Raw genomic sequence first — 17,771 nt, 5'->3', positions numbered from 1 at the left:
GAGATTGTGTATTTAGAATTTTTTATTTCAAGTGATGGTTTGAAGATGGATCCTAAGAAGGTTAAAGCAATTTTGGGGTGCCCTACACTTTAGAATGTGGGTGAGGCAAGATCATTTCATGGTTTGGCTACTTTTTATAGGAGGTTCATAAGAAATTTCAGTTCTGTTTGTATTGCCATGACTAATACAATGAGAGGAGATAAAAATAAATTCAAGTAGACATAGGGAGCTGATAATAGTTTTGAGACTTTAAAACAAAACATTGCTGAGTTATGAGTATTTTCTTTGACTAATTTCAATACGATATTTCAAGTTGAATTTGATGCTAGTGGTAGTGCAATAGGAGTTGTATTGAGTTATGAAGGTAAACCTATTGCTTCCTTTAGTGAAAAGTGGAATGATGCTAAAAGGAAATATTCTATGTATGACCAAGAGTTTTATGCTATTGTTCAAGCCTTGAAGTGGAGATGTTATTTGATTCCTAAGGAGTTTGTGTTGTATACTAATCATAAAGCTTTGCAGTACTTGGGAAGTCAACATAAATTGAATCAGAGACACATGAAGTGGGTTGAGTACTTGCAAAATTTTACATTTGTTACCGAGCATAAGAGTAGAGTTACTAAAAGAGTTACTGATGTATTGAGCATAAGATGTACTTTATTGACTGAGATGAAGATTAAAGTTCTTGGTTTTGATGAATGAAAGAGTTGTATGATATTGACCATGAATTTTTCGATGCATGGAAAGAGTGTAGAGTACCAAATAATATAATAGATCACATAAGTAAGTATCATGAATATTTCATTTGAGCAGGTATGTTGTTTAAAATTATTAAATTGTGTATTCCTAGAAGTTCTATGAGAGTTAATTTGATTAAGGAAAAACATAGTGGTGGATTTCATGGACATTTTGGAATTGATAAAATATTGAGTTTTCTGAAGGAGAAGTATTACAAGCCCCAAATGTATAAGGATGTTAAAAAAATTGTGAAGGGTTGTGGAGTTTTTATAGTTGCATAATGAGTAAGTAAGAATATTGGTTTGTATACACCTATTATATTTCCTAAAAAACCTTGAAGTGACATCAGTATGGATTTTGTTCTTGGATTACCTAAAACAGTGAAGGGGTGTGATTCTATATTTTTTTGTTGTGGATAGATCTTTTAAAATGGCTCATTTCATACCATGCAAGAAGACATCAAATGCTAAGCATGTTGTGAACTTTTCTTTAAAGAGACTAACAGATTGCATAGATTACTAAGAAGTATTATTTTTGATAGAGATAGTAAGTTTGTTGGTTATTTTTGGAAGACTTTGTGGAAGAAGATGGGTACTAAGTTGAATTTTAGTTCTGCATTCCATCCATAGATAGATGGACAGACAGAGGTTGTTAATAGAAGCTTGGGTAATTTGTTGAGATGTTTAGTTGGGAATAAGCCTAGTAATTGAGAGATGGTATTGGCACAAGCTGAATTTGCATATAATAATTTTGTGAATAGGAGTATAGGGGAAACACCTTTTGAGATTGTTACTTGAATGCAACCTAGAGGAGTATCAAATTTGAGAAATGTTACTAGTTAAGAAAAGAGAAGTACTATAGTGGAAGAATTTGCTGATTTTATGGAATCTTTACATAAGGAAGGGAAGTTGACGTTGGAAAAAAGTATAAAGAGAATGCTGACAATTCTAGAACACATCATGTTTTTCAAGTTGGTGATGAGATGATGGTTCATTTGAAGAAACGAAGATTTTTTGTTGGAACATAAAGAAAGCTGAAAATGAAGAAGTTTGGACCTTCTAAGATCTTGAAGAAATTTGACAATGGTAGTGTTTATAAAGTTGAGTTTCTTGATGACATGGATATATCTCTTATATTCAATGTTGCTTATTTATATAAGTATCGCGAGTCAGATGATGAAGTTTCTATATCAAATAATTATCCTAAGAAATAGATTGAAGAAGTTGAACCAATATTGGATTAGATACTTGGCAAGAGCACACAAGGAAAAGATTACTAGGAATATTTGTGAAGTGGAAGAACAAACATATTGAAGATGCTTTATGGATTTCTCAATCTGAGTTGGATTTAGCTCATGTTGTGACATATCAATGATTCAAGAGAATAATTTCTTCCAACCCTAGTTTTCTAATGTAGGAGCATCCTAGGTTGCCTTGTGATCCTACACTTTTGTTCATTTCACTAGTTGCTGCCAAGTTCTAATTATTGCTGAGTGCTAATTATTAGTTGTTGTCAAGTCCTCCATGGTTGCCAAGCATTGGAGGATGTTGAGTTCATATTTAATGTTGATTGACTCTTTGGGTGCTGAGCTCGTGTGATTGTCGATTGCTAGTGTTTTGTGAAGTCTTTTCTTGCCAACTAGTTTGTGTCTAGTTCCATTTTGGGCTGGCCTCAAGCTCACATTTAATTACATTATGGGTAGTTAATATTTGATGTAAGATGACTTGTGGCTATGCATGCATTTAATTAAGATTCAATTTTGTGATAGGCCAACTTGTGGCTACACAAGTATTTAAGGAGGTCTAGGATTGGGTTTAGAAAACTTATAGGATTGGAAGGAACTGATATGTGTCTAGAAGTGTGAACTTGAAGTTGAATCATGAATTTGAAATTTGTATTTTTGTAGTTGGTCATAACCTAGAAGGCCTTGTAGCTAGGCACATATGTTGATTATCTGATGAATATATAAAGATATCTCTCTCTCTCTCTCTCTCTCTCTCTGATGTTGTTCTTGTGTTGTGTTTTCCAATATCTTAACTATTGTAGGGTGGTTTCGATAGTTGGGTGTGCCTTTGGCTATAGTTATTTTGTTTCTCCCTGCACCAAAAAAATATGCTAGTATATGGATTTTAGAATTGTTGAAGAATATTTCAATTTGCTATTAACATTTACCTTGTGTTCTTTTTTGAATCATTAATGAACTTGGTCATGCGATGAAATATGACACTACAATTTCTAATATGGCTTTAATCCCCTTCATAATATTATTTTTTATTATAGAGGCTCTCATGATTTGCGTAGATATTATATATTGTGTTGACCATATTCTAGTGTAGCATAAATGGGATAGTTTGTATTTTTTTATGAATTTCAAAATTTCTGAGAACTAAGGTCTAAGTTTACATGTGTCCCCATTAATAAGAAATTTTAAACGATTAAATTTTTATCTTTAGATACATCGAATTCATTTAAGGCTCTTGCACATGATTTTGTGGAGTCAAATTTTTAGTTATTTGAAGTTGTTGCCTATTATTTTTGGTACCCTCTTGCATCCGTTGTAGTCCCCTCCATTAATCTACCTATATCAATCTTTCTAATAAATGTGTTTAATGTGAGTTTCCCTTTCTCATTTCTCTTATTTTGGATAAATTATCACTTTCATAACTTGATCTTTCTCCCTACTACATGCTCAGAAGTTGGCACTTACGATTTATGAATTTATATAGTGTGAAGAAATTTAATTTGTTTTTTTCAAGTGAAAACCTACAAGTTATGTTTCAATCATGAAGTTATTCTACATAAAAAACATTAGAGTCTGTTAAATTGAATTAATTATAATTTTTTTTGCATAAATTAATATTTTTACAATAATTATGTTCACACTTTTGATCTATACATTTGTAAGTAATTTTAAATTTTGAATTAAAAATAGTTATATTAAATATAAAATTATTCAAATAATCACAATATTAGCATAGTAGTTAAGTAGAAAAGTTTATTAAAAATATCTTAGTATTTAATTTTCATACTAAAATAAAATGTATTAGTGATAACAATTAATTATATAGTTATTATATTATGAATCAAAGTTAGACTTAAAATTTAAGATTTGAATTGAACAATTTTAACTTTCAAAACAAACTCTAGTATTAAAAATAAGTTTTGATAAATAAATTTCCTAAAATAAATAAATTTAAAACCAATCAAAAGATAATTTTCAATGTTAATCATAAAACTAAGCAATATAAAATAATAAAAACTGTTAAAATTCTAATTAAGAAATAAATTCAATTATAAAGTTTTAAAATTAAAAAAGTATAATACTAAATTACTTTAAAATTCCAAAATTTTACAAAGTCGGCAATGTGGAAATATTTTGATCTATAGGTCATAGTAATTAAATCATCAAACATTAGCTTGACAAAGATCACACAAGCAAGAAATAGAACTTTAGTTGGATAGAGAGCACACAAGTAATCAAACAATCTTTAGTTGAACAAATGGCACACATTTTTTATATAGAAATTTTATTTAAAACAATCCAAGTTAGAAATATGTAAAAAAACATGTCTCTAAAAATATTTCATTTTTATAATAGTTATTCTAAAAAATATATATAATTAAAATTAGTTTTAATTGACTTTCTATGTTCATTTATTGTTTGCATTTTAACATTTGTTATTTTAGTCAATTTAGCGAACTCAAATTCTCAAATGATATATTTTTGATTTTATAATTAAAAAATATTTGATAGTTAGAATCTACTTCTTATTTGTTATAATATAACTCTTTGACAAAAAACTAATCAAAACAATGTTTTGTATAATTGTATTCTATGAAGTTGTACACTTTTTTGCCTATATATATGTAGTTATATTAATTTCTTTAACTTCATTCATTTTATCTTAGTGGACATTAAAATGATGTTTTGCTTTAGTTTTGTGTATCCCAAAATAATTTATTTCTATTATTTTTCAATGATGTTACAGTTTGAAAAATACACTAATCAATCTAGATAAACTCATAATATCTTTCATTTCATTAATGTTTATTTATTTATACTTTTCACTTTAGGTAGGGATCTGTGCTAAAAAACAACTCTTGTTATCTTAACAAATTCATAAAAAGCATACAATATTAGAGTACTGCAATTGTAGCCAACTTAAAAATATATATATTTTCCTAAAAGCAACAGAAGTTGTAATATTTTTAACTAGTATCTACTCAAAAGTGTATCGTATAACAGTTTTTTCAACTACTCTTCCACGTTTGAGTATTCAAATTGTGCCTTAAAAGAGACATCACTTTTTTTTTTTTTAATAATCCTATTTCTTTGAGTTTGGATATATAGAATATTTGTCAATGATGAGTAAATTATATTACATACAATCAAAATGAACATTATGTTAATTAAATATAAGCATATTTCATAATAAATGAATCATTTATGTAGACTTGGGTTCTAGGTTTATTCATTGAAGTGCCAATACAAATAAAGACCAGTGTTTTAGTAGTTTAATAGTCATGTCTGACATAGTTGTCCTCATAAGTGTACATTAGATAAATGGATCAAAATATTATGTACCTTTACATTCAAATGACTTATTATTTTTCTAATATATACACAAATATTGACCCTCTATATTATGATAGTTATAGAGAATAATCTCTAAATATTGTGAATTATTTGAAAGTTTCCATCAACTATGTGTTGGAGTAACTTCCACTATTCTTTTTCATGGTTAGCAATATGGTTTTACTAGCCACTATGTTCTATAAGTCTTGTGGTTGTACAAGGCATTGAGAAGTTAATTTTTTGGTGAAACAACAACCCTAGGCTATAACAAGTGGAATAAAAGCTTGGTCACAGGTTTGAATCTCCTTGGATAACATTGAGGCGGTATTGTTTGACTAATCCAAATCATTTCCCATCACAATTTGTGACATGGTTTAAACTCCTCCTTTCTAGCTTGTAACAAGTGGTATAAGAGAAAGGTTTGAATCTCTTCGGGTATCACTGAGGAGGGATTGTTGGATTAACTACCAAACTTCATAATTTGAAACATCGTTTAACCACCACCTTTCTTTGTCTTCAATTTCTTTATTAGACATGGGTATAATCTTAAAATAATTGATTTAATTAGAGGAAAATAGAGAGAATCTTTGGATGTATCCCAATGCTTATTAAGTATTATGAACATTTTGATATATTTAAATATTTCCAAAGTCATACAAAAATATGATATCTAGAAGGATTAAATAAAATATTTTAAGTATTTAGAAAAGTAAATAACAAATTAAAAAAAGATAGATTGAACTACATTAACAAGAAAGTAAGGAAACTTAGACATAATAAATAATAATAACATTTGAAACAAATGTTTATAGAATTATAATAAGATGGCATCAATGAATCTAGTGGCCAAATCAACACTACCATAACTTTCTACTTTGAGTTAGACTCTGAACCCATAAAAATGATTGCATAGAAAATCGACACCAAACATGAAAAAGTTAAAAACTTGTGTTGCCAAAGACGGAATGGCTTAAACATCACACACTAAGCTTAATTTCTAGACCGAAAGTGTTAAATAGTCAAAATTGACTTTATTTTCCCAAGCTTAATTCTTCCCTTAATGTGTAATGTTTAAGGGTGGCTGCCAAAGACATCGAGAGGCATTGTGATAGTGACCGGCTGTAGAAGAGTCACAAACTCTAAAACAGCTCCTTACAATCTCTTTTATCAACTTAGCGATTTGGTGATTTCATTATTCGTTTTGTTTATTATTGTATTTGAATTTTTATTGTCTATTTATTATTCTGTTTATGATCAACTGCTCTTTCACCGACGCTCTTCTCTATCTAAATTTTAGGAAGATCCCTATAGAACCATTAAGTCATTTAAAAGCTTTATTGTCTGCGTCAACTCGTTTTATACTTTTATAAGAGTGGGTGTTATTTCAAGTTGAACCACCTTAAACACCATATCAGGTGGAGTTACCAAAGTGGCCATTATCTCTTGATAAAGAATTCCAATGTGTTTTCACAATCATCACGTGCTATGGAATCCTTTGTTTGATTAGTGGTCTGAAACAAAAGGAGAAGATAAGCTCAGATATTCTTTATCGGAGAAGGCGATGGATTCCACGGATGTCGAATGCTTTATTACTTTTTCAATAGTGCAAACAACTATCAATGTTTTCCCGGAGGAATTTATTATTCCAACTCCTTATAAAGTCAAGGTTTAATACTATATTCTGCTTTTCCTTTGATAACATAGAACAAGACAACAACCTGTATAGCTGACTGTGAATTATAATGCGCATCGCTAATAAAAAAGCGCACGATTCAATGAATATGATCTCCTTGAACAGTTCAGATATCGTCCATGCTTATCCTGTAATATCTTGTCTGTTTCAAGATCACTGGTCAACAACTATGTAGGATTGTTTTATGATTTATCAGTTCAAAAAATGGAGGCGTGCACGAATGGTGTAGTTTTAGATTTTGAATGGACATAATGAATCTAGGCGCACTGAGAGAGGCCGAGTATCGAATACGATGCGGTCCAACGTGAATAATAACAAATTCATACGCGGCCTTTCAAGATTTTGAACGTTACTTAGGACAGTGGACAGGTCGCTTTCAGTTATTCAACTGTGGAATATGACTAAAAGATTGATATAATGGCTTGTATGAAATACTAAACCATATCTTGTTTTTTTTATTTTATCTTACTTTATGAAATAGCATTCGCTTTCTAAATTATATTAGAAGTATTAGAAATGTGTCGGCAATTTAAGATTATTCAGATTTAAATTTAACATTATCAGAAGAATGATGGCCTTCGATATGTCGCTATCATCTTTGTGATCACTACAACTCTATCGCTTTACAATTCCTATTTGTGTACTGAAATGTATTTAAATATCATTTATGTCTTGATTTTTAATTTAAAAGTTAATTAAAACATGCCAAGGTTTCAACTTGCCTAAACGTTCAAGGAGAGAACTATTCACTAGAATAAGAAGGATTCATTATGACAAGAAAGAGGAAGGTACAATTATTTGAATTTAAAAGCTGGGAGATAATTAAACATTAATTAGTTACTATTAGAGTAAACTTAGACAAGTATATAAGTGAAGCCCCACTCCAACACTCCTTATATTTGCTCTTTTGGGAGAAGAATATTATGCAAAATGAGCAAGATGCAAGATGGGCTCAAAAACCTTATCATGTTAGCTAAATGGAAACCCCTTTCAAAGAAAATGACATGAGAATTTTTTTTTTTTTGAGTAAATTGTTCTCTAATAAAGATAACACAAATCAACATAAATAATAGGTTACGGTATAAATAAGTTTTGGATTATACCAATAACCTCCAAGTATTATATCGATCGTGATAATCTAATTGATAGGCCTCTATAAGAATGAATGAGTGAGACTATATAACTCCACATAGTGAATAATCTCCTTTAAGAATGTTAATAACATGAAGATAATGCATATTAAGGAGTTGTCTCCCATAAGAAGTTGAAACAAACCAATGTGAAAATGCAACATGCCTTCTAATTCATAGAAGAAGCTAGTGTCTTGAAGCTGCTAATGTCTCCTTATCTTTGATTATGAAATCTCAATCAAATCAAATGCATGCTTAATTAGTGAAGGAGATGACAACCTAGAACATCTATAGAAATTGATATTAAAAAGATTCAAAGATGAAATGATTCACATTAACTCATCAAATTTATCTATCGTCCTTCAAACTTGAAGCAAAAATCATGTGCATTAGACTAAAAATGACAAATTCATTTTTGATGCAAGAGCATCAGCACATGCAAAAGTCCTTATGAAAGACGAAAGTTGAATCAAAGACAAAGAAGCATATGAACCAATCAAGTGACATGTTTTGGAGCCAATCATGGCTTCTGGAGATTTCAAGAATGTTGAAGATGTAATGAGTCCTAAAGGGCTTGTTAAGGACCTTAGGATCTCTAGTGATACAATAGGTGTAGTACTGAAATGTGCACTCAAATAAGTCTTAGGTGGGTCTAGGATTGGTTAATTTAGTCTCGAGCACCTAATAGGAAAGTTGGAAAAGTTAAATAGTTGTTTTACTCAGTAATTTGTAAGTTGAAGAATTCAATTTTTTTAATTCCAATGGTTAGTGCATTTTGGAGGAAAAGTGGTTTTAGGGAGTTTTAATCATAACCAAGCTTGGAAACCAATCCCAATCAGTTGGGGTAGTTCTTAGGTGTATGCACCCTCAAATGATCACCTAGACTCTAGGCCCCCAGTCTTCAATTTATCAAATTCCTAAATCAATGCATTGCAATATTTTATTAAATCAATTCAAATCATTTTCCTTGATTTAACTACAAATTAATTTAATTATTTCAATATTTCTTAAAGTTTGATCATCTTATGCTAAATCTTATTTAATTAAAAGAAAAAAAAAATCTAATTAAATAAAATAGTTCCTATTTAATTAAAATATTTTCCTCCCTTTTAATTAAATAAAATCCTCACTTATATATCTCTTTGTGATGAAAGAAAGGAAATAAATTAAATAAATAAATATTTTTTCCGTACCCTTTAATGCACATATTTCTAAGTGGGTTTCCTTTTCTTCCTATTTCTAGTTTCTTATCAAACACTCCACTTTTCTCATTGGTAGAATTTTATCTCACATGGATCAAACTCTATTATCCCATATTGGTTATGAGAAGCCTCCCACCTCCACAATTTATTTATATGATGAGGATACTTCTCTGAGCAAGATCATGTTGATGAACCTATGGCAAGTGATGGTTTCCTTCATACCTCCACTTCTCCTAACACTCAAGATCTTCCTAAAGATTCAAAGCTATCCAACATAACTCCAACAAAAAGAGAGTTTAATACTTTCCACACTCACTATGAGTATCCTCAAGGGCTACCTCTAAGAAAAACTCAAGCTAATTTACACTAGGCTGAAAACCTTTTTCATGTTACAAAGACTAAACATCCTCAACCTCCATGCGGCACTATGTCTAATATTCCCACTTTATCCAGTCCTTCATTACCCCTTCAACATCCTAACATGTAAACCTCATATACTCACTTGTCCTTAGAAGTGGCTCCATGCCAAGAGGACTCTCAAAAATATAAAAATAAAAGTTTCAAGAAAGATCAAGATCAAGCACCCATTCATCTCCTTCAAGATGTCACCCCTCCATATCCTATGTCTTACCCACCTCCTATGTTTGATGGAGACACTACTTCCACTATTTCCCTAGAGCTTACTAAAAATTGTGAACAAAGTTCTATGCCTATTTTATCCAAAGAAACTTGTCAAGATCAAAGAATCCCTTCTTCTTCTACTTCATATTCACTTCAAAACTACACTCAATCTTCAAATACTCATGATTCTATTGATGGCCTTGGTCATATTGCTCACTCTAAATATGCTAATACCCCTATTCAATATCCTTTCACATCTCTTAAATCTATCCTTGGTCCTTATCCGTTAGAGATAAAGCCTTCAAACCTTCCATCCATTTTGGGAACATATGTTCCACCATCTCCTACTTTCACTCCTATATCATCTCCTAGATCTCCTATCATACCTCAAGATCAACAAAGACACTCATCCTTGCTGAATTATCATTCATCTATCCATATGAACAAGTCATATAATCCTTAATCATCGACAAATTCCAAGTCTTTTGAATGCAATTTGGATGATCAATTTAAGAACAAACATAAGAATCCATTAAAAATCGAATCCACATGTGAATATAAAGAAAGAAAAAACATTCAAGAGACTACAAAGGTCTACTATCCAAAGAGATAAATCAAAGAAAATATGGGTTCTTAAATCCATCATTAAAGAAATGTGTTCTAAAGAAACCAAAGGAAAAGAAAAATCTAAAGCTATATGGATTCCCAAGTCTCACTTGAAAGACTTTAATATTGAGAATACTTCAAAGTTAGAATTTAAGCTTCCAAAGTCTTCCACTCCATCTCCTCCCAAAATTCTCTTACTTCCTCATACATCTAAACTGCAAGCTATTTACTCCATGATTACTCCACCATTTCACAACCCTTCAAGTTATGTGTCAATGTTGATATTTCCTACTTTCTCAACTACCCTTATGAAATTTTTTCAAGCCTACAATTACCTACTACTCATGTTCCTTCTATATTTCCAAAGAATAAAACCTTTTCCTCCATATACATTATGTACCATCTCCTTTTCATCACCCTTTTAGCATCTTTGAGCATACCTTGCTATGGTCTTGGCTTATCATGACTCATATTTCCTATAGGAGCACTATCCAAATTCAAACAACTTGAGCTCTTTCCAAAAAAGAAAAAAGAAATAAATTCAAAAGAAAAAAATAAATAAATAAATAAAAGAAATATATGAAAATTTGCGTTGGTGAAAACTTGGTTAACATACGTCTTGATAGTAAAACTAAAGAGAAGTAAATTCATCCTATAGTGAAAACCACTTCTTGTGGTACCTTGAATAAGTAACGTAATGAAAACTTGGCAAACAAGCATCATGTGTAATTATTCCATAATCCATCTATCCCATATTTCCTCTTTGATCTTGACAATGTTGAGCTATCCTTGAATATTAGCTATCTTATCCACGAACTTCCCTATTGTGCTTGTTCATTCACTCGTAGTCTACATATTTACATTCATTCTTACTACTTTGTGCTACTACTATTCTATCCATTTGATCCCTGGTCTTGATCACACAAAGAAAAACATGGCTCTCATTGGCCTCTTGACATGCCTATTTTTTTGGACTACACACTTTTATGCCATCTTTCTTATTAGCTTCCACTACTTATCCCACATGCTATATCCTTTCATCATTTTCTTTTTCTATCCTTGACACATTCTTCATATGGCTATCTTTCCCTAGTTTGGGTACTCTTGAGGAGTCAGGCCTTGAGGATCACTTTCACATGCTTCATACACTCGTTGCTTATCTATCATATCCACCAACTTGTTGTTCCATCATACCGTACACCTTACTAGAGATTGAAAAAAAATGATTTTATCTTGCTTGAGAGCAAGTAATCTCCAAGTCATTCTAAAAATCCAAAAAAAATCATATATGATCCTAAAATAATCCTAGAAAGCATAAAATGTCCTAAAAAAATGATCATTTTAGTGCAACCCTAAAAATAAGACCTTTGTTATATCACCAAAAAAAATCCAAATATCTCAAAAATACAAAAAGGATTATAAAAAGTCCTAAAAGAACCATATATATATATATAGGTGGTCTTTTTATTTATCTAAGGTCTCTTTGTTGTGTTGGCATTTCTTTGGAAACTCTTGCAAATAGTGTTTCTTAACACTTATTAGATACCTTTTCTATAATCTAGGATGTTGTGATGCTTCTCACTAGTAGATTTGACATCCTAATGAAAGTAGTCATGTGACTTACACACACTCACTAAAACTAAAAACTTCCTGAGACTTGTTGGCTTATTTTTCTTTTGTTTGTTGACTACAATGATGTATTTTTTGAGTGTTCTCTCCCTAATAGTCTTTTAGGGATGTCATGGACTAGAGGACTTGGGGCATGGGGCATGTTTATATATAAAAAAATTCTTGTGGGTGTGGTCCTGAAACTCTAGAGTGTCTCTTGTTGTCCCCTTGAAACACTTAGGAGGATTGAGGCATCATCCTTGACTATTTTAAGCACAACCATTCTTATGGTCATCCCAACATCTATGCCTTGATGCAAGCATGGTTTTGCCACATTAAATTGGGTTAGCTATCATCAAACTCATCTTGATGTTTTTGTCTTTGATGCTTACATTGGAATCTTTCCACATTCCAATTTGATATAAATCACATTCATATGTTCATAATTGTGCTTGTGACTAGTGATGATTATGTGATTTTTTGATGTCCATTAATAATGACCCAATGATGAAAATAAGTTCCATAATAGTCTCTAATGAATGATGAACACAAAATCTAATGTTAAAATTGCTCTATGACAAGTACACCTTTGCATTTTCATGCAGCTTACATTGTTAGACTTCATGTTAATTTGCAATTTTAGGTTGCATTATGAGTTTGAGAGGGGTTTCCTTTATCTTTCTTGGGGAATGTTAATCAACCACAGTCATGTCTCGATGTTCATTTCCTTATCTTCTTTCATGATCTCAATCTAAGTTTTCTATCTTAAATAGTTGATTGATTTTGAAGTGTTCTTTTTCTTGAGGAAAATTCTCTTTCTTTTTTCTATTTCTTTCCACCTCTTCCAAACTTATATCTTCCATTTTCTTTCATCCCACTTCTTTTCTTCTAATTCAACTTTGGAGCATAATAATTCAGGCTTTATAATTTACCTTAGTTTTGAGATCCTTATATTTTTCATCTTACATCAAGAACCATATATTTAGTTTGATTTAATTGACTTTACAAATTTTCTATTTCTCATCTATTTCATTTTGGTTTTGATCACAAGGGGGTAATACCTATCAAAATTCAATCCTTGATTCAACTTTATTATTTTTTGTTCCTTCTGGGATAGCCTTGTCTTTATTAAGACAAAATTATTATCAAAATTTGTATTCTTCATCTTGATGTGTTGCTAAGATGATGACACATATGTGTTATTTTGTTATCCCAAGTCAATGTCACACTTCAACTGCATTCTTTGACTACATGTGTTCCCAAAATGATCACACATTAGTAAATGAGGGGCAAATGTATGCACCCTAAAATGGTCACCTAGACTATGGGCTCCCATTCTTCAATTTATCACTTTCCTAAATTAATGCATTGAGATATTTTACTAAATCAATTCAAACCATTTTCCTTGATCAAATTGCAATTAATTTAATTATTTCAATATTTCATAAGGTTTGATCATCTTATTCTAAATCTTATTTAATTAAAAGAAATATTTTCTTTTAATTAAATAAAATATTTCCTATTTAATTAAAAGAACTTAATCCCTTTTAACTAAATAAAATCCTCACTTAGGCAAGAGCCTACAACACAATGGTAAATTATGAGCCTCGTATCTAGTATGTCTTGAGTTTGAATCTCCTTAAGTTAAATAAATAACTAATAATAATTAGATGAAATACATAATCATTAATCTTGGCTTCAGCTTCTTACCGATAAAAAAAAAAAATACCACTCCTCATTTAAATATCTCTTTGTGATGAAAAAAAGGAAATATATTAAAGTAAATTAAATAAATAAATCCTTTTTCTCGACACTTTAATGGACATATTTCTAAGTGAGATTCCATTTTTTCCTCTTTCCACTTTCTTCTCAAGCACTCCTATTTTCTCGTTGGTGGAATTTGTGTCACATAGACCAAACTCCATTATCCCATATTAGTTGTGAGAAGTCTCCCACCTCCATAGATGACTATGTAAGGAGCCCTCTCCTTCTCATTTCATAATAATAAGAAGACCAATGATAATAATAGGAAGAAGAATAGATGTTAGTTGCTATTGGAGAAGGAGTTAGAGCATTAGGGTTTGAGCCTTAAGATTTGGATATTGCAGCTTCATTGCAGCTTCTTTCTTATTGCCTTCTTCTCTCATGTATCCATGGCTTCCATCATCAAGTTTCATCCTTTAATTTTCATATTATCTTAGAGTCATATTTGTTCTCATTGATATTAATATTGCATTGTTATTTCCTTTCATAGATTAGATTTTCTTTCTTGCATTTCTTTTTATTGTAATCATTTAGATTAGTATGCATCTTCATTTTCATATGTATGTGATGATCATGGAGAGTATAACTCTTTATTTTCCTATTTGAATTTATTGTTTTGGGGTGTACTTGCATGGGCATAAAGTAGGTCAAACCAAGGGCCTTCATTACAAATCCTTGCACTGCATGAATAGAGAGCTATGGATCGCCATTTGAGATCTCATTCTTTAGAAAACTTGGATATAATGATTCATATACATGTATCAAAATTTTAGCACACACATAGTTGTTAGGAAGGTAAAGAAATTCAATTAGAGGCATTGTATACCAAGCAACATTCTGGGGCCTTCATTTTGTATGGACTATGCATTGAAGATCAATAAAATCTCCATTTTGCTAATGAAATATTAATTTTTTATATATGTAATTATGATTATAAGGTGTTATAACATTAGAGGATGTTTTAATTTTTGTAAATATCCATTTCATTTTCTTTTAAGTCACTTTTTGATGCCTAGACTTGCATATCAATGCAAACAACATTAGGAGTATTTTTGTTTCTTTCATAGTTTTTTATAAGAACTAATGATAGGATGATCATTCCATGAATCAAATTTTTGATTCTCTTGGAATGACTCATCCCTAACCTGTACAATAATTTTCTAACCCTAACATGTATAAATGAGATTTTGTTGATGGTGATCACCCAAGAAGGAAGCATGAATGGTGAGTGGAAATATAGGTATGGAGTAGTAGTAGGAGTTATAGCCATCGGAGGGTATTTTTTAATGATTTAAAATGATTTATTATGTTGAGAATAAGGTGAGATAAACTTTGTTTGATTCCAGAAGTGTAAGGACAACATTTAATTGGAAAGCCCTAGTTTTGAGGGTTTTGGGAAGCAATTTGGGGCTTTTGATGTTGCAGACACTTTTAGTCTAATTCCTCTTGGGTATGTGACATTAATAACCTAAAAATACACTATCTAAATTAGGGATAATAGGAAGTGTAAGGAAGCCAAATTCTTTTGTTAAATTGCTCACTTTTTAAGCATTTTAGAGCTAGAGTTTAATGATAGTAGGGTTTGGTCCAAAGGAACCCTAGGTAACCCTTTTATATGTTTAATAATGGATAATTGGGTATCTTAATATCCATTGATTTAATTTTGGGATTTGAAAAATTTGGGAGGAAATCAAGGATCTTTATTGTTGGATGCCTAATAGGGGCAACTAGGCCTAGAAGGAAATTTGTAGAGTTTAGAATGGTTGGATAATTTGGAATAGTTTGACACTATAAGATCAATAACCATTCCTTCATTTTGTACGGACTATGCATTGAAGATCAATAAAATCTCCATTTTGCTAATGAAACATTAATTTTTTATATATGTAATTATGATTATAAGGTGTTATAACATTAGAGGATGTTTTAATTTGTGTAAATATCCATTTCATGTTCTTTTAAGTCACTTTTTGATGCCTAGACTTGCATATCAATGCAAACAACATTAGGAATATTTTTGTTTCTTTCATAGTTTTTTATAAGAACTAATGATAGGATGATCATTCCATGAATCAAATTTTTGATTCTCTTGGAATGACTCATCCCTAACCTGTACAATAATTTTCTAACCCTAACATGTATAAATGAGATTTTGTTGATGGTGATCACCCAAGAAGGAAGCATGAATGGTGAGTGGAAATATAGGTATGGAGTAGTAGTAGGAGTTATAGCCATTGGAGGGTATTTTTTAATGATTTAAAATTATTTATTATGTTGAGAATAAGGTCAGAAAAACTTTGTTTGATTCTAGAAGTGTAAGGACAACATTTAATTGGAAAGCCCTAGTTTTGAGGGTTTGGGGAAGCAATTTGGGGCTTTTGATGTTGCAGACACTTTTAGTCTAATTCCTCTTGGGTATGTGACATTAATAACCTAAAAATAGACTATCTAAATTAGGGATAATAGGAAGTGTAAGGAAGCCAAATTCTTTTGTTAAATTGCTCACTTTTTAAGCATTTTAGAGACAAAGTTTAATGATAGTAGGGTTTGGTCCAAAGGAACCCTAGGTAAACCTTTTATATGTTAAATAATGGATAATTGGGTATCTTAATATCCATTGATTTAATTTTGGGATTTGAAAAATTTGGGAGGAAATCAAGGATCTTTATTGTTGGATGCCTAATAGGGGCAACTAGGCCTAGAAGGAAATTTGTAGAGTTTAGAATGGTTGGATAATTTGGAATAGTCTGACACTATAAGAATCCTTAAATACAAGTTATTACCACTAAAATATATCAACCCTAGCGCTTGGAACTTTTTTGAGGAGTTCTTGTTAGGTTTTGAAGACATTGAGGTACTTAAGGCCTTGGGAAAGACTAGTTAACTTTCACAAATTTATGAACTTCTAGTTGGGCCATCCATACACCACCCTTACCTCTACATCAAGTGGTATAAGATAAAAAGTAAGAATCCTTTGTAAGTTGGGAGACTGGTCCTACAAACGTTTTTAGTTTGGATCCTTAGTTATACCGTAGAGTTGAAGTATCCTTTGAGTACAACAGCTTGAGTTGATCCATCTTGTCAAGGAGATTAGGAACCATGTCTAAAGGATAATGAGGCTTTCCCACAAGGATAAAAATTGTGGAGTTGGAAAGCATAGTAAAATAAGAGTTGGCTAATAATAAGAAGTTACAATGGTAGAACAAAGAGAAAAGGAGAGCCATGAGAATGATAAGACAGTAGAGATTATGATGGAAAGATGCTTGAAATTAGAGAAAAGAGATAAATAAAGAAGACAATATGAGGTAGTATAAGTTGAAGAAGAAGAGAAAGAAGCACCCAAAGAGGAAAAAAAATAACATCCTAAAGATGTAAGGATGGCTAAGTTAGAAAAATTTATAAAGAGTGGAGATACAAGGGAAAGAGAAGATTTTCCTATGTATGGATGAAATATGGATGATGAAGAGTTGATAGATTGGTTTAGTGGGGTATGTGAGTGATCATGGTGTGAAAAAAAGTGGTAATTTAAAAAATATGTAGTTCTAAAATTCCTTAAATCATTTCAAAATCTCTTCCAAATTTTTTCCCACCCATCATGATACTAAAAGATAATGATTAATACTTTTATAAGGGTTACTATATCTTTTGATACCAATCTTATATGGTCAACTTTAAAAATGTTTTGAAAATGTGTTTTTAGCCTATTCTTATGTGTTCTTTACTTCAAACATGTAGTTGGTCCAACTTGTGTTTCACCAACATTTGATTAAATGAAAAATATTTCTTAAAAATGTTCTTAGCTTTTCATAAATCTAACATTAGTCAAATTACAA

This window comes from Cupressus sempervirens, chromosome 7 (genome assembly GCF_028749045.1).
Source record: "Cupressus sempervirens isolate cs-2001-9-10 chromosome 7, ASM2874904v1, whole genome shotgun sequence".
Lineage (NCBI taxonomy): Eukaryota > Viridiplantae > Streptophyta > Pinopsida > Cupressales > Cupressaceae > Cupressus > Cupressus sempervirens.
This window is presented reverse-complemented; position numbering follows the sequence as displayed.